Source organism: Diceros bicornis, chromosome X, assembly GCF_020826845.1.
Source record: "Diceros bicornis minor isolate mBicDic1 chromosome X, mDicBic1.mat.cur, whole genome shotgun sequence".
Classification (NCBI taxonomy): Eukaryota; Metazoa; Chordata; class Mammalia; order Perissodactyla; family Rhinocerotidae; genus Diceros; species Diceros bicornis.
Genome location: NC_080781.1, coordinates 94547760 through 94574328, shown reverse-complemented (window position 1 = coordinate 94574328; position 26569 = coordinate 94547760). Strand labels below are relative to the sequence as shown.

At 38.0% G+C, this 26569-nt stretch overlaps 1 pseudogene; it reads right to left on the bottom strand.

Annotated features, from left to right (window-relative positions):
- Positions 1-536: 536 nt before the first annotated feature.
- LOC131400321 (sodium/potassium-transporting ATPase subunit beta-3-like) lies at positions 537-21898 on the bottom strand (annotated as a pseudogene).
- Between the last annotated feature and the right edge of the window lie 4671 nt (positions 21899-26569).

Below are 26569 nucleotides of genomic sequence, written 5' to 3'. Positions count from 1 at the left end.
CGTAAAAAATAATCTTACAAAAGATCCAAGAGAACATTTCAAATCCACTTTTATTTTCTTTTTTCCTCCTCACACACAAAACTTCTCCACATACCACATTTCTTGCAGCTATAAAGTCGCTTGATATTGGTCAGGCAGCATTTTATCCCTAAAACTTTACTGGCATCAAAATATCACAGTTAACCAGTGTTAAATCTATAAAATTTTTACATAGCACAGCACATTAAGCTTTACACTTGGCAATTAAACCAAATATAAATAGGACAAAACTCCCACTCTACATGTTCAGAATCGGGTGTTCACAGTCCCTATCTGGCGACTGTACCCAGGTTCAAAAGGCAGCAGAGGCAACAGGCAGTTACTTCAGAAGATATTGAACACTATGACCTGGAAGCACATTATGATGTCACCCTAGTGCCATGTACCACCCACCTTTCTCCAAGGTGGTCTCATAATTCCAGAATGGCAGGTCCAGCTGATAAAAAAATGAAGGCAGACAACACAATATTTACTCTGTGGAGATATCCTAACTCATACTATGCAAGCACTCTGATTTTGAACACAACTCGTCCTTAAAAACTTGCCACGATCATCCTGGTTTTTAGATTGGGTGATCCATCAATCTTGCACTCTACTGTTACTTCTTTTATGGTACTACTAGCATCAAAGGGGACCTGGATAGCAACTAATGGCTGTAGATAACTCACATGCAGTTTTTTCCCATAATATCGAAAATATTTTAAGTCTATAATTCCATTGGGAGGATAAGTTGATAGAGTTGCTGTGTTTTCATCCTTTGAAATACATTCTATCCTTGGTTCTCCTTGAGTCTTTAATCCAATTATTCTGTTCATTTTCACAAGAATACAAGAGTTTCCTCTGGACTAGCAAAACTCAGGATCATCCACACCACTGCATGCTTGAAGCAAGACAACAGGAAACTGACATGCAGCATAAATTGGACCCTTCTGTTCAAAAAGTGCTCCATCAGAACAGACTACGAAATTCTTCTATTCTTCTAAATATTAAGGCTTTAGAAACTTCTTAAGTCTTCAAGCTACCCTTAGGACCTTGGATCAGACCTACCGAATGAATATTCCAATGCAGTCACTAGTTTTTGAAAAAACATAAGTCCTGGACTAGGAATCTGGTCACAATATTTTGGAACCTCATTGCTCAGATTCTGAAGCATAGCCCACATTGTGAATGAGAAAAGTGCAGCCAGGAACTCATAAAAAACTAGGTAGAAGAACGAGATCAAACCTTTTTAAGGGTCTTTTCATTGTCCAAATAAAAGTGTATTTTTGTGTACGATGTACTTGTGTGATTAACTCATGCTGCACATTCACACAACCCACACACTTAACGCTCACTAGCACTCTTCTGACCTGTTGGAGTGGCAGCGTGGATGAGTCACAAGATAGGGCCAGGAATGGAAATTTCCTCACCCCAGGCATCAGGCAGGGTCTGGCTTCCCCAAACTGCTTGGCATCACCAGCGCCTCCACCAGAGCTTCCCCTGGCCGGCACAACTCTGTACAAAGGAGGCCCAGGCACTCAGGCCCTGCATGCTTGGGGCTCTGCATGGGGATGGGGTCCTCAGCTTCCAGCACCTCTCGGCATGAGAGGCCCAGGCAGCACGTACGCTCATTGGGGCCATCTTAGTGGCTGCCTACCGCAGCATAATTTGCCCATCTCTCTATATTGGTTACTGGGAACGCTTTCATATATCATGAGAATTAGCCCTAGATAACTTGTAAATATTTACTCTAGCCATTTCAGACAAGCTTTTTTGTTTTGTTTGGGGGATTTTGCCATTACAGCATTTTAAATTTTTCAGTAATATTATCATTTAAAAGTAATATAGCTCACTATTTTTAAAAAAATGGCAATGCCCTGGCCAGCACCAATTGCCCAGGGAGATTGGAACATTCAGAGCCCTGGTGGCTTCAGGACACAATGAGAAAGCTTTAGAGTAGTTCTGGTTTCCACTACTGAGCAGGCATTTACAAGGTGATTTCCCTGATTTACTTAACCTCTCCTAACTTTCTATAGCCTCATCTGAGTTAGGAATTTAATAATAAGTAACTTGAATAGCTGTTAAGATCAAGGGAGATCTTGGGAGCCTGGTGCTTAATCCCTGACCCACAGGGCTCCCCAAGGTGGGAGACATGAGGAAATCACAATGTTATACGAGCTGTTCTATGGGCCAGTGACTGGTCCCCTCACACTTTAGGGGGGTGACATAGTGTCACCCACTGCCTGAGTCTATGGTCCAGGGCCTAGGCACACTATACACTGTGTCCCTTTTGCTTTGACCCTGGGCCATGTACCTCCACCAGCCCTCTCAGCTCACTGTGATTCTCCAGGTACTCTGTAAAGGATAAATGCCAGTTTTGTTTGTTTTTTGTTATCCACACCAGTGGATCTCTAACTGTGGTCCTTGGACCAGCAGCATCAGCATCACCTGGGAACTTGTTAGAAGTGCATATTCTTGGGCCTCACCTGGATAGGGCCCAGCAATTAGTGTTTACATGTCCTGCAGATGACACAGGGTAGTTGGAGGACCTCTGCTATAATCTAGAAATAACTGATAGAGTTTTATATGTTATCACCTCTCTGAGCCTCAGTCTTCTCAGTGGATGTGACAAATACCCCTGCTTCACCACAGTGGTGTGAGGAATAAATGGGAAATCCTTTACAATCGGTATCTGTTGATACTTCTGTGTTGTAAGATGAATTATCTCTTGGAGCTGGGAAAAGAATAGAAAATCCTTATGCCATTTCCACTTTTTTTAAATGTGCTAAAACTGCCCTTAAAAAATAAAGTCTTGGATGTCACTATCATGGAGGCATGAGAGGATCCTTTAGTCTCTCCCCTTCAATCTACTGCGAGTAAAACATCCATAACCCAGCAAAGGCTACATTGCCCAACACACCAAGATGCTGAAGGAATTCACACATCAGTATATACGAAGGTGGATGGATTGGGGCACATAGAGGAGGCTAAACCGGGGAACAGCAGAGGCAGAGCCCAGGATCCTGGATCCCTAGCAGCTGAGCCAGCCACCCTCAGCCCCACAGAACTCGGTGAGCAGCAGCAGAGATGCAGGTGCAATGCCAGCCAGCCAGCTGCGGTGGTACCTGTGGCCACAGGAAACAAAGCAGCAACAGAAGTGGAGCCCTATGCTCCTGGGCCCCCAGCTTCAGCTCAGAGCCTGGTAGCAGTGGCAGAGGTGTGCACAGGACTCCTACATCCCAATTGCAGTAGTGCCTGCAGCCACAAGGTAACAGGCAACAGCTGAGACAGTGCCCCGTGAACCTGGCACCCTCCCCACAATCATCCTGCCCCCACCACAGCAGCGGAGCTTCTGGCCCGGGTAATCCCAGACTTGGCTGAGGCATCAGCCATCCCACCGACCCCAGCGGCAAAGCCAGCAACTGCAGAGACACCAGCAACAGCATAGCATCAGTGACCCACACATACATACCAGGGCAGAAGAAAATTTTAAAAATCTGCCTCACGAATACTGGTAAGCAGGTAACCTTAACTTGTCCCATTTGCCAGAAACACAATTCAGATAAAAATATAAAGCGGAGAAAAGATGAGAGGTAATTATTTTATATAAACCAGTGAGTTTGTATTACTATGTTTTACTGACTCATGGCTAAAATTGTAGAATGAAAGATATAAAATCTCTGCATCTGTCTGTATATTTATGTATGTACGCACGTATGTTATGTATAAGTGATATTTTTTTCTACCTTTGAATGGTATTACCAAATTAATTTTTAAAATCCCTTAAAGGAGTTCTATTCTAATTGGCTTAGAGATAAATGAGCACTTTTATTAACTAAGTATTCCTAAAACTCTCAGAAATATAGAAACTAACCCAAAATTTTTTTTAAGTTCACATGACATGGTAAATAAAGCTAGTTTTTTTGTAAAATAAAAAAAAGCATGTCTTCAGAGTTTTCAGCATTAAATATGATGCAGACACAATTTTTTTCTACCCAGGTTTACCAGTCAAACAAGCTTATGTTATCTCTTCTAGATGTTTAAGATTGTAAAACTATAAATCCAACCTAATAACAAAATGTAAAATAAAATTGAATTTCTAGATGTATGTCAAGCATGTCAGTAAGAAAAAAATGATGGAAAAACCATATGTGTAACTTTTTAGGATCTTGGCATCTGTGATATTTTTGATACTTGCCTGATTTGTCAACAAGAAAAGTAACTTAAGATGACAGCTGCCGGGCCGGCCCCGTGGCTTAGCGGTTAAGTGCATGCGCTCCGATGCAGGCTGCCCGGGTTCGGATCCCGGGCGCACACAGACGCACTGCTTCTCCGGCCATGCTGAGGCCGCGTCCCACATACAGAAACTAGAAGGATGTACAACTATGACATACAACTATCGCCTGGGGCTTTAGGGGAATAATAAAAATAAAAAAAAAGATGACAGCTGCCTTTGTTTAATGTCTTATGAAATTTTCATGAGAAATTCAAGCATAATTGTTAAGAACAAGTAAATTAAATAAATGTAAATGGGACAAGAGTTTATAAATGAACTTTTTTTTTTTTTGTGAGGAAGATCAGCCCTGAGCTAACATCCATGCTAATCCTCCTCTTTTTGCTGAGGAAGACCGGCTCTGAGCTAACATCTATTGCCAATCCTCCTCCTTTTTTTTTTTCCCCAAAGCCCCAGTAGATAGTTGTATGTCACAGTTGCACATCATTCTAGTTGCTGTATGTGGGACGAAGCCTCAGCATGACCGGACAAGTGGTGCGTCGATGCGCACCTGGGATCCGAACCCGGGCCGCCAGTAGCAGAGCGCGCACACTTAACCGCTAAGCCATGGGACGGGCCCTATAAATGAACTTTTCAACAATAATTATGCTTTATACTATATCTACATAAAAATAGTTTAAGAAATCTTTTTGATAACTTGAAACCTTAAAGTTATACTAAGTTAAGTTAAATGATGGATGTTCATTGATTATCTAGTTTTCAAATAACATAAAATATTGAAAAATTAACTGCTAAATGTAAGTTTATTTACTTTTGGCATCTTGTTTTTATACAGTATAGAGAAGCTAAATATATTTGTCTGTAAATAAACATAAGAAATTGTACTATGAAAAAGACATATGCCTCTAGATATTATGAAATGATGTATTCATAAATTCACTACAGAATGATAGTATGTGGCAGACAGTTCCCAATTGCTTACCTCCTTGTTTTCTCTATAAAAGAAAGGTTTCTTATGGTTAAAAATTCTAACCAATATATGTAAATGAAATTACTGGGAATAATAAGGGTAAAGAAAATAACTGTATGCAAGGAAAATGAGATGTGTTTTTGATAAGGAAAGGTATGAAGGACATGCTTTTGATAAGGTGAAAAGAGATTAATTTTGTCCTAAAGTTGAATGACTATTTGTTCCAGAATGAGAAAGAAGAAAAGAGTAGGACAAAAACTGAATGGATCTTTTTTTTTGAGGTACATTGGTTTTATAACATTATATAAATTTCAGGTGTACATCATTATGTTCAGATTTCTGTGTAGACTACATCATGTTCACCACCCAAAGACTAATTGCCATCCGTCACCATACACATGTGCCCTATTACCCCTTTCACCCTCCTCCCTCCCCTGTTCCTCTCTCATAACCACCAATCTAATCTCTGTATCTATGTGTTTGTTTGTTGTTGTTGTTTTTATCTTTCACGTATGAGTGAACTCATACAGTATTTGACTGTCTCTGTCTGACTTATTCCACTTAGCATAATACCCTCAAGGTCCATCCCTGTTGTCTCAAATGGCAAGATTTCATCTTTTTTATGGCTGAGTAGTATTCCATGTGTATATATACCACATCTTCTATATCCATTCATCCATTGATGGGCACTTAGGTTGTTTCCAAGTCCTGGCTATTGTGAATAATGCTGCAATGAACATAGAGGTGCAAATATCTTTTCAAATTAGTGTTTTCATGTTCTTTGGATAAATACCCAGAGTGCAATTGTTGAATCATATAGTAGTTCTATTCTTAATTTTTTGAGGAATCTTCATACTGTTTTCCATAGTGGCTGCACCAGTTCAGCTTCCCACCAGCAGTGTACAAGTGTTCCCTTTTCTCCACATCCTCTCTAACACCTATTATTTCTTGTCTTGTTATTATAGCCATTCTGACAGGTGTGAGGTGATATCTCATTGTACTTTTGATTTGTGTTTTCCTAATAAATAGTGATGTTAACTTTTCATGAGCCTGTTGGTCATCTGTGTATCTTCCTTGGAAAAATGTCTGTTCAGATCCTTTGCACATTTTTTATTTGGGTTGTATTGCTTTTTGTTATTGTTGAGTTGTATGAGTTCTCTGTATATTTTGGATATTAACCCTATATCAAATATATGATCTGCAAATATCTTCTCCCACTTGTTAGGTTGTCTTTTTGTTTTCTTGATGGTTTCCTTTGCTGTGCAGAAGCTTTTTAGTTTGATGTAGTCCCATTTGTTTATTTTTTCTTTTGTTTCCCTTCCCTGAGGAGACATGTTATTCAAAAAGATACTGCTAAGACCAATGTTGAAGAGCATACTGCCTATATTTTCTTCTAGAAGGTTTATGGTTTCAGGTCTTACATTTAGGGCTTTAATCAATTTTGAGTTAATTTTTGTGTATGGTATAAGATAATGGTCTACTTTCATTGTTTCACATGTGGCTGTCCAGTTTTCCCAACACTGTTTATTGAAGAGACTTTCCTTTCTCCATTGTATGTTCTTGGCTCCTTTGTCAAATATTAACTATCCATAGATGGGTGGTTTTATTTCTGGGCTCTCAATTCTTTTCTATTAATCTGTGTGTCTGCGTTTCTGCCACGACCATGCTGTTTTGATTACTGTAGATTTGTAGTATATTTGGACATCAGGGAATGTGATACCTACAGCTTTGTTCTTTTTTCTCAGAAATGCTTTGACTACTGGGGGTCTTTTGTTGTTCCATATACATTTTAGGATTCTTTATTATATTTCTGTGAAAAATGTCATTGAGACTTTGATAGAGACTGCATTGAATCTGTAAATCGCTTTTGGAAGTATGGACATTTTAAGTATGTTAATTCTTCCAACCCGTGAGTGCAGATTATCTTTCCATTTCTTTGTGTCTTCTTTGATTTCTTTCAACAATGTTTTATAGTTTTCAGTATACAGGGCTTTCACCTCTTTTGTTAAATTTATTCTTTTTTGAAGAATCTTTATTCTTTATTCTTTGGTATTTTTTTTTTTTTGGCAATTGTGAGATTGTATTCTTCATTTCTCTTTCTGCTATTTCATTATTAGTGTGTAGAAACGCAGCTGATTTTTGTATGTTGATTTTGTGCCCTGCAACTTGACTGTATTCATTTATTATTTCTAATAGTTTTTTGGTGGATTCTTTAGGGTTTTCTATATATAAAATCATGTCATCTGCAAATATTGACAGTTTTATTTCTTCCTTTCCAATTTAGATCCTTTTTATTTCTTTTTCTTGCCTGATTGCTCTGGCTTGGACTTTCAATACTATGTTAAATAAGAGTGGCGAGAGTGGGCATCCTTGTCTTGCTCCTGTTCTTAGAGGGACAGCTTTCAGTTTTTCATCATTGAGTATGATTTTAGCTGTGGGTTTGTCATATATGGCCTTTATTATGTTGAGGTACTTTCCTTCTATACCCATTTTATTTGGAGTTTTTATCATAAATGGATGCTGAATCTTGTCAAATGCTTTCTCTGTGTCTATTGAGATGATCACGTGATTTTTATTCTTCATTTTGTTAAGGTGGTGTATCACATTGATTGATTTGTGGATGTCAAACCATCCTTGCATCCCTGGAATGAATCCCAGTTGATCATGGTGTGTGATCTTTTTAATGTACTGCTGTATTCGATTTGCTAGTATTTTGTTGAGGATTTTTGCATCTACGTTCATCAGTGATATTAGCCTGTGATTTTCATTTTTTGTGTTGTCCTTGTCTGGTTTTGGTATCAGGGTAATGTTGGCCTCGTAAAACAAGTTAGGAAGTGTCTTGTTCTCCTCAATTTTTTTGGAAGACTTTGAGAAGGATAGGTATTAATTATTCTTTGAATGTTTGGCAGAATTAACTGTGGAAGCCACCTGGTCCTGGGCTTTTGTTTTTGGGGAGGTTTCTGATTACTGTTTCAATCTTCTTATTAGTGATTGGTCTATTGAGATTTCCTATTTCTTCTTGATTCAGTTTTGGAAGGTTGTATAATTCTAAGAATTTACACATTTCCTCTTGGTTATGGGATTTGTTGGCATATAGCTTTTCATACTATTCTCTTATAAACCTTTGTATTTCTGTGGTATCCATGGTAATTTTTCCTCTTTTGTTTCTGATTTTATTTATTTGAGCCTTCTCCCTCTTTTTTTTTAGTGAGCCAGCTAAAGATTTGTTCATTTTCTTTATCTTTTCAAAGAATCAGCTCTTATTTTATTGATCTTTTCCATTGTCTTTTTAATCTCTATTTCATTTGTTCCCACTCTGATTTTTGTTATTTCTTTCCATCTACTGATTTGGGGCTTCATTTTTTCTCCTTTTTCTAATTCCTTTAGGTGTAATGTTAGATTGTTTTTTTGAGATTTTTCTTGTTTCTTTTTTTTTTATTGTTTCTTGCGGTGGGCCTGTATTGCTATAAACTTCCCTCTCAGTACCACTTTTGGTGTATCCCATAAATTTTGGTATTTCGTATTTTCATTTTCATTCATCTCCAAGTATTTTTTTATTTATCCTTAGATTTCTTCATTGAACCAATAGTTGTTCAGTAGCAGTTTGTTTAATCTCCACATATTTGTGGCTTTTCCAGTTTTCTTCTTGTAGTTGATTTCTAGTTTCATACCGTCGTGGTCAGAAAAGATACTGGATATTATTTCAATCTTCTTAAATTTATGGAGACTTGTTTTGTGGCCTAGTCTGTGATCTATGCTGGACAATGTTGCACATGCATTCAAAAAGAATGTATATTCTGCAGTTTTTGGATGGAATGTTCTGTATATATCTATTAAGTCCTTCTGGTCCAATGTGTCATTTAAGGCCAATGTTTCTTTATTATCTTTTGTCTGGATGATCTATCCATTGATGTAAGTGGAATGTTAAAGTCTTCTACTATTATTGTGTTACTGTCAATATCTCCTTTTATGTCTGTTAATAATTGCTTTATGTATTTAGGTGTCCTATGTTGGATGCATAGGTATTTACAAGTGTTATGTCCTCTTATTGGATTGTTCCCTTTATCATTATGTAATGCCCTTGTTTGTCCCTTGTTACAGTTTCTGTTTTAAAGTCCACTGTGTCTGATATAAATATTCCTATCCCAGCTTTCTTTTCATTTCCATTTGCTTGGAATATCTTTTTTCCCTCCCTTTACTTTCAGTTTGTGTGTGTCTTTAGGTCTGAAGTGTGTCTCTTGTATGCAGCATGTACATGGTCTTGTTTTTTTATTCATTCAGCTACACTGTGTCTTTTTTTTAATTTTTTGTTTATTGCAGTAACATTGGTTTGTAACATTGTATAAATTTCAGGTGTACATCATTATACTTCTATTTCTGTATAGATTACATCATGTTCACCACCCAAATACTAATTACAACCCATCACCACACACATGTGCCAAATTATCCCTTTCACCCTCCTCCCTCCCTCCTTCCCCTCTGGTAACCACCAATCCAATCTCTGTCTCTATGTGTTTGTTTGTTGTTGTTATTATCTACTACTTAATGAGTGAGAGGATGTGGAAAGAAGGGAACTCTCATACACTGCTGGTGGGAGTGCAAACTGGTGCAGCCACTGTGGAAGGCGGTATGGAGATTCCTCAAAAAATTAAGGATAGAACTACCATATGATCCAGCTATTCCACTGCTGGCTATTTAACCAAAGAACTTGAAAACACCAATGCAGAAAGATACGTGCACCCCTGTGTTCATTGCAGCATTATTCACAATACTCTATGTCTTTTGATTGGAGAATTTTGTCCATTGACATTTAAAGTAGCTATTGATAAGTATGTACTTATTGCCATTTTGTTACTTTTTTTCTGGGTGTTTTAGTAGTTCTTCTTGTTCCTTTCTTCTTCTCTTGCTCTCTTCCCTTGTGATTTGATGATTTTCTTTAGTATTATGTTTGGGTTCCTTTCTCTTTATTTGTTGTGTATTTATTATAGATTTCTGCTTTGTGATTACCATAAGGTTCATATACAATAACCTATGTAAATAGCAATCTATATTAAATTGATAGTCTCCTAAGTTTGACCTCTTACTAATAGCCCTACACTTTTACTCCCCTCCACCCACACATTTTATGTTTTTGGTATCATATATAATCTTTTTTGTGTGTGTGTATCCCTTAACCTCTTATCATGGAGGTAGATATTTTTAGTATTTTTGTCTTTTGACCTTCATACTAGCCTTACAGGTGGTTGCTCCACTACCTTTATTGTATATTTGCCTTTGCCAGTGATTTTTTTCTTTGATAATTTTCTTATTCCTATTTGTGGCCTTTTCTTTTCCACTTAAATAAGTCGTTTTAACATTTCTTGTAAGGCCAGTTTAGTGGTGGCAAACTCTCCAGTTTTCACTTATTTGGGAAACTCTTTATCTCTCCTTCCATTCTGAATGATAACCTTGCTGGGGGAGTATTCTTGGTTGTAGGTTTTTCCTTTCAGCACTTTGAGTATATTATGCCACTCGCTTCTGGCCTGTAAGGTTTTGGCTGAGAAGTCAGCTGATAGCCTACAGGGTTTCCTTTGTATGTAACTTGCTGTGTTTCTCTTGTAGCTTTTAGGATTCTCTCTTTATCTTTAAATCTTAACATTTTAATTATAATGTGTCTTGGTGTTGGCCTCTTTGGGTTTATCTTGTTTGGTGCTCTCTGTTCTTCCTGTACCTGGGTGTCTGTTTCCTTCTTCAGGTTAGGGAAGTTTTCAGCAATTATTTCTTCAAGTAAGTTCTCTGCCTCTTTGTCTCTCTCTTCTCCTTCTTGGACACCTATAATACAGATGTTTGTATGCTTGATATTGTCCTAGAAGTCCCTTAGATTGTCCTCATTCCTTTTAATTCTTTTTTCTTTCTTCTGTTCAGCTTGGGTGATTTCCTCTACTCTTATCCATACCACTGATCTGTTGTTCTGTGTCATCTACTCTGCTGTTAATTCTCTCTAGTGAATTTTTCATTTCCATTGTCGTACTCTTTGGTTCTGATTGGTTCTTTTTTACATTTTCCAATTCTTTGTTGAAGTTTTTACTGTGTTCATCACCCAAGGTCAGTGAGCATCCTTATGACTATTAGTTTGTACTCTTTATCAGGTAGATTGTTTATCTCTGTTTCATTTAGTTCTCTTTCTAAGGATTTGTCCTGTTCCATTATTTGGAACGTATTCCTTTGTCTCCTTATTTTACCTGCTTCTCTGTGCTTATATCTATGTATTAGGTAGATCAGCTATGTCTCCTGATCTTGGAAATGTGGCCTTCTGTAAGAAACACCTTATGGGGCCCAGGATTGTGCTTCCCTCTCGTCACCTGTTCCAAATGTTCCAGCAGTGTCCCCTGTATGGGCTACATGTGCCCTTCTGTTGTGGCAGAGTTGCTCTTGCTATGGGTACACAGGTAGGCTAGACTGGCCCCCAGGCCAGCTGCTTGTAAGATTCAGTTGTGTGTGGCTGCAAAGGTTAATTTATTGGGCAGAGCAAGCACTGGCATGCCTGGCTGTGAGGTCTAATAGCACACAAATACTGCTGTTTTGCTGTTAACTGAGTCAGCTCCCCAGTGTGGCTGGTTTCTAGGCTGAAGCGTCAAAATTGCCTCAGGCCTCCATTGCAGTTCTCTGTAGCACATGGCTGTTGTGGCTTTCTCAGGTGTGCAGATGGGTGGGGCTGTCCCCAGGCACAGCAGTGCACAATCAGTTCAGGTGTTGGAAGTCAGAGCAGATCCCCTGTGTGGCTGTTTAAGATGGCCAGTGGCACAAATCTGCTGCAGCTGACACACCCCACCACCTGCAGCCCCACATGCCCCACCAATGCAGGCCCACATGCACACACACCCTGCTGAGGCAAGACAGACCCACTCCCCCTGCTTCAGAGGCCCCACACACCCCTGGCTAAGAGGGCCCACAAGTTCACCATGGGCTTGCTGGTGGGTGGGGCCAGTCCTTGGGGCAGGCTGCCTGCCCTGGTGGTGCTCAATTAAATCATTGCTGTAGTGGGTAGGGCAAACCCCTGCACTAACAGGCTAGAGGAAAGAATCCAATGGCAACTGCCAGTGTCTGTGTCAGCACTACTGAACTTGGTCACAATATTGGCAGCCGCCAGTGTTTCAGTCCCTGGGAGGGTAGGCCCAGCCACCTCCTGCCTCTCTGAGATGCACTCCAAGCTTAGTAAGTGAATCTCTTTTACCAATGGACTATGAACTTTTCTTTCTGGTGTTTTTGTGTTGGTATCCAGAACAGGTGCATGGCCCTTTAAGAACAGGTTTTCCTTTCTCTGAAGTTTGATAGTTTTTCTAGGTGTATTCCCTGTTGGTTTTCAAAGCTGGCAAAATCAGATATTGTGGGATCTCATCTTGGTTGCTCTAAATCTAAAGGCTGGGATGACTATTGTGGCACTGCTCCCCCACTCAGATCCCCCTGCTCTGGGAAAAGCTTTGTACCTTTGAAATTGCTCCCAGCCATGAAGCACCATTACTAGAATGTTTTTTTCCTCAGTGGAGGTGTATTTCTACCTCTTCCACCCCTGTTAGTGTTGTCCCTTGTTGTGGTGGTTCTTTTTATCCAGTTTCCAGATCTCTTTCAAAGGAAATTGTTCCACAGGTAGTTGTTGATTTGTTGTGTCCATGGGAGGAGATGAGCTCACAGTCCTCCTACGTCACCATCTTCTTAGCATCCAAACTGAATGGATATTTAAAAAATAAGTGGTAGAAGGTTTGTGGAAAAGGAATTTAATGTGTGGTCAAGTTGCTAAGATTAAATAGATTTATAAGGTGGTTTTTTTTTTTTTGGTGAGGAAGATCAGCCTTGAGCTAACATCCGATGCCAATCCTCCTCCTTTTGCTGAGGAAGATTGGCCCTGGGCTAACAACCGTGCCCAACTTCCTCTACTTTATATGGGACACTACTGCAGGATGGCTTGACAAGGGGTGCATTGGTCAGCCCCCCAGGCTCCAAACCTGCGAACCCTGGGCCACCAAAGTGGAGCACGCAAACTTAACTACTACACCACTGGGCTGGCCCCAGATTTATAAGTTTTCTTAAAATAAGCCTTACTATCAAATGTACACTGGTGAAAAACTAGAACTTGGTTTTCTCTCTATTAAAAATGACAAAATTTTCTTAGTTTATAGATCTGCTCTTTAAAAAATTTATGAAAATGTTTTTCTTTACCTTTAACTAATCTGCCTGGGAAACCAAGATTTTATGTCTTGTCAAAATAATTTCTTGTGCTTCATGTTGTCTTTATTAGGTCTTTGATTACTTTAGAAAACTGAATCTTCTCAATATTAAGAGCTAAGGTTTCTTACAGCTATGTAATTTTCTGTTTTTTCCTTTGAATTCTTTTAAGTGTCACTTTGGTTAAATGGATAACTTAATATTGTTTCACAGTGATCTGCGATCCTATTTAGCCAAGTATCCAAACCTTTCGACATTGTTGACCACTTCCCAAAATCAAATTCTAGATGGAGTCCATTTGACCTCAAACTAACTTTGAGATTTTCCATAAAACCCTTGAAAAATCTCAAAAGGATTTGTCTCTTATCTTGTAAAAGAGAGATATTAAACCGATTTATTTGGTATGTTAAGTGACATGGGAAGCATTGTCAAACAAGAAGTGATGATAAACCTTAGGTTATATGTATTTGAAGATATGTTACAAAAATAGATATTCCTGAAATTGTATGAAGTTAATAGAAATTTGTCAATACATTGTCCAGTTATGTTAAAATGTTGTATGTCACAGAAATAACTAAATTTCCTTATCAAATGAACTCTCATTGGATCTTTAACCATGGCCATTTTAAGTCTTTTGTCATTCACAGACAGTTATTCTTCTATGAAAGCATTTACAGTCAGCTACAGCAAGAATGCTCTGTGATGGAATCATTTTAATAACTTTGAGACCATGCCACTGAACTGAGTAAGAATTTCCAAAACTATTGAAGAAGCTGATAGATTCATAAAACTGCTAACGGAAGAGTAAGCAGAACAAGAATTGAATTGATTACACGGGACTGAATGAACTAATGAGGATGATTATAATATTTTTGATGACTCTGTTGGAAATATTGATGGTTCTTTAATGTTTTCTTTTCTAAATTTAAGGAAATTTTTTTCTCTTAAGCTACCTATAAATTACAGAATTTTGGTGAAGTATACCTTTATGAATAAAGATGAAACAATTGCTTTTTCTCCCTACCTAATCTCTCCAGAATTTGGAAACTCTTAGTGAGTATTCCTATTATTTTTGTGTGTGTGTGAGGAAGATTAGCCCTGAGCTAACATATGTTGCCAATCCTCTTTTTTTCCTGAGGAAGATTGGCCCTGGGCCAACATCCATGCCCATCTTCCTCTACTTTATATGGGATGCTGCCACAGCATGACTTGACAAGCAGTGTGTTGGTCCGAGCCCAGGATCTGAACCTGCAAATCCTGGGCCGCTGAAGTGGAGCACACGAACTTAACCACTGTGCCACCAGGCTGGCCCAACTATTCTTATTTTTATGGCAATATAGTTATTTGCATAAGTTCAATAAGAATCTGTTCTCCTTGTAACAGGACACAATTGGAAACATTCGTTATATTACCAAGGCTTTGGCTGGTATATTATATTTGATAATATGCATAGAATCAGATATGATCTGACAGCTTTAAGGAACTAAGGTTGATTTTATGAAGCCAATAAAGGTACTTGGAAACACTGCCTGGTATCTTGCTTACTGGGTTCCCAGCCTTACCAGGTGAGTAAGGAAGGTCACTTCCTGGCAGGCTCAGGAACCTCAGGATATTTTGGAGACCTCAAGAAGAGAGAAATTCATCCAAAGCTATAGGTACTGTAGGCAAACTCTGATGGCAACTTCTTGGAATGGCTTTCTAGCTTTTAAAAGTCCAATCTGAGATTTGTTATGAAAAGTTCCAGCAAAGCAAACTCAAAAGATCTATGTGGTCAATCACTACTTTTGCTGCACTTACGTAAATAATGAGGCTAATTTTAATGAGACTAGACTTATTTTGCAAAAAAAAAAATTAGTCTTATTATGATTATCTTCGGTAGAAATGAGAGTAAGTGTAGACAGAAAAATTATGTTTAATAGAAAACTATAGCACACCATTGTAGGTATTAAATTCTAGTCTTGTTCATTGTCTTTAAGTTTCTGTTATCTACTTGTAAATTGGACTGGATCCTGAATTCTTTTAGTTTCCTCCAGTATCTGGATAGAACTCTCCAAATTAAAAGTTTCAATTTTTCTCACTTCTGACTTGGAATCATTGAGAATCAAAACTGCCCTTTTCCTGAAGCTCTGTGAGCCAAAGCTAGATGACTTGGTATAAGCTTAAAGAAATCACCATAACAGATCATGTATGGGCAACCTTCATGCCTGCCGCCAGGTAGGCCACTCAGAAAGTTCACTGGAACATGATTCCATCACCACAGACATTCAAACTGCAAACCAGGAAATCCATTGGATTACCACTTCTGTTGTCACTTCACCATTTAAAGATACTTCAAACCCAACATCTAGAAATCTTAACTGGCTGCCTTCTGGACTCAGAAACTGGGTTTTTAATTATTAATCTTTGTTTTTCTTTTATTTTTATAGAAACTTGCCTCATTAAATGCCTGACTGCTAGCTCCATCCAGCAAACACCCCCTACTACCAAGTCCCAATTGATGATTTAGCTGGTCCTTAATGAAAAAAAGGCAATTGAATGAGAAATGGACTTATATTGTTCAAAGTAAAGAAGAATGTGTCTTGAACAAGAGGAGCGACTGACAAAGATTTTTTTTAGTCCATTTTTTTTATTTTTGAAGTATAATTGATATACAATATCTTATTAGTTTCAGGTGTACATCATAGTGATTAGATATTTATATACAATATGAAATGATCACCATGATAAGTCTAGTTACCATCTGTCACCATACAAAGTTATTACAATATTATTGACTATATTCCCTATGCTGTACATTACATCCCCATGATTTATTTATTTTATAGCTGGAAATTTGTACCTCTTAATCCTCTTCACCTATTTCACCCATCCTTCCACCCCTCTGGTAACCACTAGTTTGTTTCCTGCATCTATGAGTCTGTTTCTCTTTTGTTGTATTTGTTCATTTGTTTTGTTGTTCAGATTCCACATATAAGTGAAATCATATGGTATTTGTCTTTCTATGTCTGACTTATTTCACTCAGCATAATACCCTCTAGGTCCATCCATGTTGTCACAAATGGCAAGGGTTCATTCTTTTTTATGGCTGAGTAATATTTCATTGTATATATATGCCATATCTATATTTATTCATCTATTGATGGACACTTAGGTTGCTTCGTTATCTTGGCTATTGTAAATAATGTTGCAATGAACATAGAGTTGCATATATCTCTTTGAATTAGTGTTTACGTTTTCTTTGGATAAATACCCAGAAGTGGAATAGTGGATCATATGGTGGTTCTAATTTTAATTTTTTGAGGAACTTCCATACTGTTTTCCATAGTGGTTGCACCAATTTACATTCTCACCGACAATGTATGAGGGTTCCCTTTTCTCCACGTCCTCTCCAACACATGTTACTTTTTGTCTTTTTGATAATAGTCATTTTGACAAGTGTGAGGTGATATCTCACTATGGTTTTGATTTGCATTTCCCTGATGATTAGTGATGTCAAGCATCTGTTCATGTGTCTGTTGGCCATCTGTATGTTTTCTTTGGAAAATGTCTATTTGAGTCCTCTACCCATTTTTTTTAATCGGGTTGTTTGGTTTTTTAATATTAAGTGTGTGTAAGTTCTTTATATATTTTGGACATTAACCCCTTATCAGATGCATAATTTGAAACTATCTTCTCCCATTCATTAGGTTGTCTTTTTGCTTTTTTTTTTTTATAAACTCTTTTGTCGAGGGCTTGTCTTTTTGCTTTGTTGATGTTTCCTTTGCTGTGCAAAAGGTTTTTAGTTTGATGTAATCCCATTTGTTTATTTTTTCTTTTGTTGTCCTTGCCTAAGGAGACTGGTCCAAAAAAATATTGCAAAGACCAATGTCAAAAAGCTGACTGCCTATGTTTTCTTCCAGGAGTTTTGTGGTTCGAGGTCTTACATTCAAGTCTTTAATCCATTTTGAATTTATTTTTGTATATGGTGTGAAATGGTGCTCCAGTTTCATTCTTTCACATGTAGCTGTGCAGTTTTCCGAACTCCATTTATTGAAGAAACTGTCTTTTCCCCATTGTATATTCTTGCCTATTTTGTCATAAATTAATTGACCCTATATGTGTAGGCTTATTTCTGGGCTCTCTTTTCTATTCCATTGATCTGTTTGTCTGTTTTCATGCCAGTACCATACTATTTTAATTGCTATAGCTTTGTTGTATAGTTTGAAATCAGGGAATGTGATACGTCCAGCTTTGTTCTTCTTCCTCAAGATTATTTTGGCTATTTGGGGTCTTTTGTGGTTTCATACAAATTTTAGGATTCTTTGTTCTAGTTCTATGAAAAATGCCATTGGTATTTTGATGGGGATTGCATTGAATCTGTAGATTGCTTTGAGCAGTATGAACATTTTAACAATGTTACTTCTTTCAATAAATGAGAACAATGTATTTTTCCATTTATTTGTGTTGTCTTCAATTTCTTTCATCAATGTCTTATAGTTTTAAGAGTACTGGTCTTTCGCCTCCTTGGTTAAATTTATTTCTATGTATTTTATTCTTTTTGATGCAATTATAAATGGAATTGTATTCTTAATTTCTCTCTCTGATAGCTTATTAGTATATGGAAATGCAACCAACTTCTATATATTAATTTTGTGTCCTGTAACTTTACCAAATTAATTTATTGGTTCTAATAGTTTTTTGGTGGAGTTTTTAGAGTTTTCTATATATAGTATTATGTCATCTGCAAATAGTGACAATTTTACTTCTTCCTTTCCATTTTGGATGACTTTTATTTCTTTTTCTTGCCTAATTGGCAAGGACTTCCAATACTTGGCTAGGACTTCCAATACTATGTTGAATAAAAGTGGAGGGTGTGGGCATCCTTGTCTTGTTCTTGATCCTCAGAGGAAAAGCTTTAAGCTTTTCACCATTGAGTATGATGTTAGCTGTGGGTTTGTCATATATGGTGTTTATTATGTTGGGGTACATTCCTTCTACACCCACTTTGTCGACAGTTTTTATCACAAATGGATGTTGAATTTTGTCAAATGCTTTTTTTGCATCTATTGAGATTATCATAAGATTTTTATCCTTCATTTTGTTAGCGTTGTGTATTACATTGATTGATTTTTGGATGTTGAACTATCCTTGCAGCCCTGGACTAAATCTCACTTGATCATGGCCTATGATCCTTTTAATGTATTATTAAATTCAGTTTGCTAATATTTTGTTGAGGATTTTTGCATTTATGTTCATCATGGATATTGGCCTGTAATTCTTTGTGTGTGGTGTCTTTGTCTAGTTTTGATATCTGGGTAATGCTGACCTCATAAAATGAGTTTGGAATCATTCCTTCCTCTTAAATTTTTTGGAATAATTTGAGAAGGATAGCTATTAACTCTTCTTTAAATGTTTGGTAGAATTCACATGTGAAGCTGTCTGGTCCTGGACATTTATTTTTTGGGAGTTTTTAAATTACTGATTCAATTTCATTACTTGTAATTGGTCTATTCAGATTTTCTATTTCTTCATGATTCAGTCTTGGAAGATTGTGTGTTTCTAGGAATTTATCCATTTCATTCTAGGTTTTCCCATTTGTTGGCATATAATTGTTCATAGTAGTCTCTTATGATCCTTTGTATTTCTGTGGTGTCAGTTGTAATGTCTTCTTTTTCATTTCTGATTTTATTTATTTGGGCCCTCTCTCTTTTTTTTTTTTTTTTTTTGAGGAGTTTGGCTAAAGGTTCATCATTTTGTTTATCTTTTCAAAGAACCAGCTTTTAGTTTCATTGATCTTTTCTATTTTTTTTTAGTCTATTTCATTTATTTCCACTCTGATCTTTATTTCCTTCTACTAACTTTGAGCTTTGTTTGTTCTTCTTTTTCTAGTTCCTTTAGGTGTGAAGTTAGATTATTTCAGATTTTTCTTGTTTTATGAGGTAGGTCTGTATTGCTATGCACTTCCCTCTTAGAACAGCTTTTGCTGTGTCCCTTAAATTTTTGAAAATTGTGTTTCCATTTTCATTTGTCTCAAAGTATACTTTGATTGCCCCTTTGATTTCTTCATTGACCCATTGGTTGTTTAGTAGCATGTGATTTAGCCTCCATGTGTTTGTGTTTTTTCCAGTTTTCTTCTTGTAATTGATTTCTAGTTTCATACATTGTGGTCAGAAAAGATGCTTGATATGATTTTAATCTTCTTGAATTTATTGAGGCTTGTTTTCTGGTCTAACATGTGATCTATCCTGGAGATTTCTCCATGTGCACTTGAAAAGAATGTGTATTCTGCAGTTTGGGGATAGAATGTTGTATATACATATATATATTAAGTCCATCTGCTGTAATGTGTCATTTAAGGCCAATGTTTTGCTATTAAATTTTTCATCTTGATGATTTATCCATTGATGCAAGTATTAAATTCCCTAATATTCTTGTATTTGTGTCAATTTCTCCCTTTATGTCAGTTAATATTTGCTTTATATATTTAGGTACCATATGTTGGGTGCATAAATATTCACGAATGTTATATTCTCTTTTTGGATCAACTCCCTTATCGTTATGTAATACTCTTTTTTGTCTTTTGTTACAGTCTGTTTTAAAGTCTATTTTGTCTGATAAGAATATTGCTACTCCAGCTTTCTTTTCATTTCCGTTTGCATGGAATATCCTTTTTATCCCTTCACTTTTAGTCTGTGTGTGTCTTTAGATCTGAAGTGAGTCTCTTGTAGGCAGCATATAGATTGGTCTTGTTTTTTTATCCATTCAGTCACTGCATGTCTTTTGATTGGAGCATTTAGTCCATTTACATTTAAAGTAATTATTGATAGGTATGTATTTATTGCCATTTTCTTAGTTGTTAATTAATTATTAATTGTTTTTGTTCATTGTTTGGTTAATTGTTTTTTGTAGTTCTTCTCTGTTCCTTTCTTTTTCTTTTGGTCTCTTCCCTTGTGGTTTGATGGTTTTCTTTAGTATTGTGTTTGAGTTCCTTTCTCTTTATTTTTTGTGTATCTATTGTAGGTTTTTGGTTTTTTGTTACCATAAGGTTTATATATATCAACCTCTATACATAGTGGTCTATTTTAAGTGGATAGTCACTTAAGTTCGAACACATTCTAAAAGCATTACATTTTTACTGACCCTCCCTACACATTTTATGCTTTTGATGTCACATTTACATCTTTTTATTTTGTGTATCCCTTAACTACTTAGTGTAGTTATAGTTGATTTTACTACTTTTGTCTTTTAACCTTCATACTAGCTTCTTAAGTGGCTGATTCACTGCCTTTAACATATATGCACCTTTACCAGTGAGATTTTTTCTTTCATATACTTTCTTATTTCTAATTATGATCTTTTCTTTTCCACTTAAAGAAGACCCTTTAACATTTCTTGTAAGGCTCGTTTCGTGTTGATGAACACCTTTAGTTTTTGCTTGTCTGGGAAACTCTTCATTCTCCTTCATTTCTGAATGATACCCTTGCCAGGTAGAGTATTCTTGGTTGTAAGTTTTTTCCTTTAAATACTTTAAATATATCTTGCCAATCCCTTCTGGCCTGCAAAGTTTCTGTTGAAAAATCAGCTTATAGTTTTACAGGGTTTGCCTTGTATGTGACTACTTGTTTTTTTCTTTCTGCCTTTAAGTTTCTCTCTTTATCTTTAACTTTTGCCATTTTAATTATAATATATCTTGGTGTGGATTTCTTTGGGTTCCTCTTGTTTGGGACTCTCTGTGCTTCCTGGACCTGGACGTCTGTTTCCTTCCCCAGGTTAGGGAAGTTTTCAGCCATTATTTCTTCAAATAAGTTTTCTGCCCTTTTCTCTCTTCTCCTTCTGGGACCCCTATAATGTGAATGTTAATATGGTTGATGTTGTCCCAGAGGTACCTTAAACTATCCTCATTTTTTTAATTCTCTTTTCTTACTGCTGTTCTGATTGGGTGATTTCCACCATTCTGTCTTCCAGATTAGTGATCCATTCTTCTGTATCATCTAATCTACTGTTGATTTTCTCTAGTGTATTTTTCATTTCAGTTATTGTATTCTTCAGCTCTGATTGGTTCTTTCTTATATTTTCTAACTCTTTGTTGAAATTTTCAATGTGTTTTTTCATTCTTCTCCGAAGTTCAGTGAGCATCTTTATGACAATCACTTTGAACTCTTTATTAGGTAAATTACTTATCTCCATTTTATTAGGGTTTTTTCTGGGATTTTATCTTGTTCTTTTATTGGGAACATATTCCTCTGTCTCTTCATTTTGTTTGACTTTCTGTGTTTGTTCTACAAGTTAGGTGAAACAGCTACCTCTCCTGGTCTTGAAGGAGTGGACTTGTGTAGGAGTTTCTCCTGTGTAGACTGCATGTGCCAGGTGGCTGTGGCAGAGTGGCTGGAGTTGGAGTGGGTGAGGGCCAGAGGGGTCCCAGAGTACATCATGCTGGGGCCGCCTTGGCAGGACAGGTGGATCAGGCAGAGGTCAGGGGCATCCTGGGGCATGCTGTGCCAGGAGCACTTTGGCAAGATGGCTGGAGCTGGGGCAGGTATGAATGGGAAGGCCCAAGGTGCATCATGCTGGGGCTGCCTTGTGGGGATGGCTGGAGCTAGTGTGGGGCAGGGGCCTGGAGCATGCTGGGGCAGCCTTGGCAGGCTGGCTAGAGAACCTGGACTGTGCTCCTACCCACACTATCAAGGTGGAGCGGGAATGCAAAAAATGGCACTCACCAGTGCCTCCAACCCCAGAGAGAGTCCCAGCAGTTCCCCACCCATTTGGCAAATGTTCTAGGGTTAGTAAATAGATTTATTTCATGTATAGTCTAGATGCCCTTAAGTAACTGTTTTTTTGTTGTGCCCCAGGGCAGGCAAGACTGCACACAGGTCCCTCGGTGATATCTCTCTCTCCCTACTGTAGGTCACTGCATTGGGGGTAGGGTTCCCGTTGATACTGTGTCTCCGTCTCTCCTACAGGTCTCTATGTGGTCCATCTATCATTTGTTATACAGAAGCTGTTCATTCAGTCCTCAGGTCTTCTTCAGGAGGAATTGGTCTATATGTAGGTGTAGATTTGGTGTGTCCATGGGAAGAGGCAAGTTCAGGGTCTTCCTATGTTGCTGTCTTGGACCTTCCTCTGACAAAGATTCTTTGCTTAACCAAACTTTAGTGAGGCTCCTGAACCTTCTCCTAGGCCCATCTGTACACTTCCTTGTAAAATCCAGTTTTAGCCAAGAACCCCGCTAAGTCAGTTTAACTGGAACTCCCCATCTTTGATATCTGATAGAGTTTTTCATCCTCCACCATCCCCCAAGTGACATCTGATCACCTTGGCCTATCTTCAGCAAAGACTCCTTTTAGGTTGGTTTAACCAGAATTCCCCTTATCCACAATATTTCCTCTTAGTAATTTTCCATCCACTGACTTTCATACTGCTCCTTGGCTATAAATCCCCACTTGCTCATGCTGTATTCAGAATTGAGCCCAGTTTTATACTGAAGTCTCTTTTCCCCTATTACAATAGCCCTGAATAAAATCTGTTTTTACCACTTCAACTCCTGTCAAGGTCTGGTTTTCCTTTGACGCTGAGAACTAAAACCTGACTGCCCAGATCGTTGTTAGGGTTCTAGGTTGTCTTGTAGTTGACCTTTCCTCCAGGATCTAAAGAAGCCCTGTAAGCAAAGCTAGTTGAGTTGATATAAACTTCAAAGGACTCATCACCACAACAGATCATGTATGGACAATCTTTGTGCCTGGAGCTGCTGCTGTTTGGGCCACTCGGGAGGTTCACTAAACTCCCACATCTACCATACTATGCTCTGGAGAATAACCATGACTGTGGAAAATCTTACTGAAACCTCACTGATGTCCATTACCAAAAACTTTCAAACTGCAAATCAGGAAATCCATTGGAGTGCCACAGCCATCCTCACTATGCTTGAAGCCCACCATCTAGAAACCTTCTCAACTGGCTGTCCTCTAGACTCAGAAACCAGATTTATAGTCTTATCCAACCATTAATCTTTTTTTTTCTTTTATATTCATAGGAATCCCCCTTATTAAATGTCTGATGGCTTGCACCATCCAGCAAATATCCTCTACCACTAAGTCTTAACAGATGGTTCAGTTGGTCCTCAATGAACAAAAGGCAATCAAAAAAGAAATGGCCTTATATTGTTCAGCGGAAAGAAGAATGTCTCTTCTTTCCTTGAACAAGAAGAGGGACTGACAAAGACTCACTCCTTGACCAAACTCTAGTTAGGCTTCTCTGAGCCCTCTTCTCAACTAGGCCTCAACATTGGCCTGCCTTTAGCAAAGAATACTGTTAAGTCATTTTATCAAGAATCCTTACTCTTGATATCTGATCAAGTTCCTCATTCTCCATCTTAGATGTATAGGCTCTTGGCCTGCCTTCAGCAAGAACTCTGTTAGGCCAATTTAGCAAGAATCCCCCTACCACTGATGTCTCCTCTTACTAATTTTCTATCCACTGTCCCCCTCACTCTGCTCATTGACTGTAAATCCCCAGCTGTCTTTGCTGTATTCAGAGTTGAGTTCAGTCTCTCTCCCTTTTGTAATAGTCTCTCCCCTATTGCAATAATCTCAAATAAAGTCTTCCTTACCACTTTAACAAGTGTCAGAATAATTTTTCTTTGACAATTCTTCCAAATTTACTGATGACAAGCTTATTAATAATTTCATCAGAGCTAAATTTTCCTTTTTCTTGGTTCCTCCACCTTGATGGTACCCTAAGTATGTGCTTAGTCTGCCTACTGGGAAATCTAACACTGTCCATTCCCACTCTTTAATTCAGATTACCATCACTTACTGCCAAAGCAACATGTTTCCTATGACCTTGAATCATTTGTATCTGCTGTTCCTTCTACCTGGAATCCCTTTATCTGTCTTCCACATTTGATGGACTAACATTTTCTTTCCTTCAAATCTCTTCTTAGACATAATTTACTTTGGGAAGCCTTCTCTACCCCAATGTTGTACTAGAGTTAGCTTGCCCTGACTTTCAAGAGCCTATTATGCACACCTATTCTCAACTCTGTGTTCAGTGACATCAAGTTGATAGCTTGAAATTAGCCATGATGGAAGCATTTATACCATGAAAATCAGCAAACACTACAAATCAGAGCTTTGATTTTTTCAGGGAACCAACTGTTAAACATTTACCAGCACACCTGGTAGGCAGGGTACCTGCCCTGCCTCCTCCCTATCTATCCCAAATTTGGGTTGGATGGCTCTGCTATGGGCTCTGATAATACCCTAAAACCCATCACTGTGTATTATAAATTACCTCTCTGTCTCTTCCTCCAGGCTGAAATTTTCTTGAGAGTAGGGATACTATATCTCTAAATCTTATTCAGTATCTGACTCACAGAAGGTACAAGGTAGTATTCTTTGACAGACTGGTTATCTGAATGAATGACTAGAATATATGCTCGTTAAACATTTGCCAACCCTAGGAGAAACATTAGCAGAGAAGATAGTTCCTGGCTGTCATCTGCTATGATCACCTATTTGCCTGAAAAGCATGGAATCAAAGCAAGGGAAGTGGGCTGGAATCTTTCCATGACCACAGCTATCAAGCTGTGACTTGATATTTCATCTGCACCACAGCTATAGGTCTGCCCTAGAGAATGGACCATGCAATCTATGATCCAGGGCTCCCTCCCTCTCCTCTCTATCAAGCAGCAGAAAAGAGTATAGTGTTTGCCTCTCTGATTCACCCTCTTCTTGGCTGCCATTGTGCATCAGCCACCCATTATGGTTAACATCAAGGGACTGCAATAGCATGTGGATCCAGTAATACCTGGCATAGCAGATTTCCAAATCCACCCATATACACAAGATAGAAATGATACCATAAGCAGAGTTCTGGTGTAGAGGAGAACCTCTCTAAAATAGCTATAACCAGAAGCTTAAGAGTTCTAACTCAGCTAGCCATCCTCGATCTGTGACTACAAATTCCTGGACAGCTAGAAGCACCCCTGGAGATTCCAAGAGTATTTATGGAGGAATACTCCATAGCCTTGCTACTGAAAATATGATCTGAGATTGATCAGCATCAGCATCACCCAAAGGCTTGTTAGAAATGCAGAATCTTAGGCCCCACTCCAGACCTATTGGATTAGAGTCTACATTTTAAACAGATCCCCCAGGTGATCTGTGTACACATTTACATTTGAGAAGCACTGGTCTACAGAACACTGAATTTTCTGAAACTAAACAGTCAGGCCCTTAGGGCCATGGAGTTTAGGGTGTTAATGTTAACGGCACTTTATAATAATAAATGCTCTTTATGTACCATGAAAAGATTTACATTCATTTTGTCACTGACTCAAAAAACTACTCTACAGCTTAGCCAATTTAAATCAACCTGACCCTGAAGCTTGAAAGCTCACCATCTGAAAAGGAAGCACCCTAATAAACTCCACAGACTTGGGAGGTAAACAAAGCCTGGGTTTGAGTCCTGCCTGGTTGGGTGATCCTGAAAGAACTACTTAACTTTTCTAAATATCTGTTTCTTCACCAGTAAAATGGTGATAATAATAGTACTTTATTTTCATAGTAGTAGTGAGAATTAAATGAGAAAATCTATATAAAGTGTCTGGCATGTGGTAGTTGCTCATTAAATGTAAGTTCCCTCCCTCCCGTTACCTCCTTTCTGAAAAGAAATTAATTTGGAATAAAACCAACAGCCCAATCATGTGGTGGTGAGCCTTTGGAAATTTAACAGTAAAAAGGAAAATAAGCATTATTTTGTACACGATGTGATAAATTCAATACCATTTCTGTGTGGTACAATGAATTGGTCTGACGGAACCAGCATTGAAAGAAAAACCATTACATTCTTTTCAAATGAATTGGTGGGATTTCCTTTCAGTTTTTGGACTCTCTAGGTACTATCAGAGGTGCATATTGTATTCATCCATGCTCTCTGGGAAGTATATTTTGGCATGGTATCTTTTCCTATCAAAACACAGACACAAGCACAGACAGGAGGGAGGAAATATTGAGTACCAGGTGGCAGCCCAGCTCCTAGACAGCCCTTCCCAATCCAGGGCCACCACCATTAAAGTTTCTCCTCTTTACATTTGTTTCCTCATCTGAATGCTTTCTGACACTCCCGCCCCCACCTCCTACCCTGCTCTATAAACACCAGGAGCA